Here is a 1498-nt window from a genome sequence, read left to right on the forward strand (position 1 = left end):
AGCGAGTCTCCTGCCTCAGCCTCCCAAGTAGCTGGGACCACAGGCACCTGCCACAACGCCCAGCTATTTTTTGGTTGCAGCCGTCATTGTTGTTTTGGAGGCCTGGGCTGGATTCGAACCCACCACCTTAGGTGTATGTGGCTGGCACCTTAGCCACTTGAGCCACAGGCACCGAGCCAAATATTTCATTTTTTGATATCACATTTTACTATTTTATATAGTATCGTCATACTATTTCTATAATTATTTATTTTTATTTTTTTTTGAGACAGAGCCTCAAGCTGTCACCCTGGGTACAGGGTGCCATTGCGGCTCACAGCAACCTCCAACTCCTGGGCTTAAGCGATCCTCCTGCCTCAGCCTCCCAAGTAGCTGGGACCACAGGCACCTGCCACAACGCCCAGCTATTTTTTGGTTGCAGCCGTCATTGTTGTTTGGCGGGCGGGCTGGATTTGAAACTGCCCGCTCGGGTGTCGGCGCTTAGCCGCTTGTGCTTAGCCGCTTGTGCCGGAGGCGCCGAGCCTATTTTTTTATTTTTAAAGGGACAACATTTATTCCTTTTCCAAATGTTACAGTAAAACCAGGTGGAAGAGAATAGTTTTAGCAGTTAGGAAAAAAAAAGTACAAATCTGGGGTTTTGGCCGTTAAAAGTTATTTACAACAATCGGAGAAAAAAAAAATACAAGAAGTTGTTTCACCTTACAGACCCCCCCCCAAAGCCTAATACTTGCTTACCAAGTCAAAAAAGAGACACACTTGATTCACAAGCTGGAGGTTTAAACTTGAATAAGACATTTATAAAAGCCTAGACAGGGCAGGGTCCTCCCCAGCCCAGGTGTCACATGGCATAGCACAAGAGACTAAAAACAGGGGGAAAGGCTGGACGCTCAAGGTTTGGGAGTATAAGCACCCCACTTCTGGCTCAGGGTTTTGGGGAGCAGGGTAAACAAAACCTACTTGGAAAAGAACTGGGGAAGAAGACCAACAATTTCCTTCTCCAGGGGTATGGCAGGGAGAGAGGGGGAAGGGACAGGGACAGGAGCATTTCACATCACTAACCTAACGTGGGAAGCTGTAAGGGCCCATCTTCAACTGGCCTTAAGAGGATGACCAGATGGTTGATGGGAGAATCCACAGGAGGGCAAGGAGGACAGAGAATGTGGTTGGGAGAGGGCAACAGCCCCTTTCTGGGCACAGGAAGGCAGCCAGGGCACCAGGTCCAGGCAGTGACCTCACAATGACAGCGCGGTTTTTGCAGCTTAGAGACCACGCACCTGCCCCCACCCAGCTACTCATTCTGCTTAGCGCTGGTCGATGTAGGCCACTCTGCAGCCTGGGGCCCTGCCTCATCTTCTGTGTCTCCTCCCTTGGAGGCAGCACTAGCCTCTGCCCCCTTGGCCTGGGGCTCCTGGCTCTCGGTGGTGGCAACAGCCTTCCCTTCCTGGGCTCTGCTCTCATCGCTGTAGGCACCAATCTCCCCCTGCCCCTGCTCTTGCTC

The 1498-nt window shown here is 51.2% G+C and overlaps 1 pseudogene; it reads right to left on the reverse strand.

The window, feature by feature from the left end:
- Window positions 1-1288: 1288 nt before the first annotated feature.
- LOC100959467 overlaps window positions 1289-1498 on the reverse strand; it is a 604-nt pseudogene continuing 394 nt past the window's right edge.

The sequence above is a fragment of the Otolemur garnettii genome, unplaced genomic scaffold (genome assembly GCF_000181295.1).
Source record: "Otolemur garnettii isolate 467f Iridium unplaced genomic scaffold, OtoGar3 scaffold00110, whole genome shotgun sequence".
Lineage (NCBI taxonomy): Eukaryota > Metazoa > Chordata > Mammalia > Primates > Galagidae > Otolemur > Otolemur garnettii.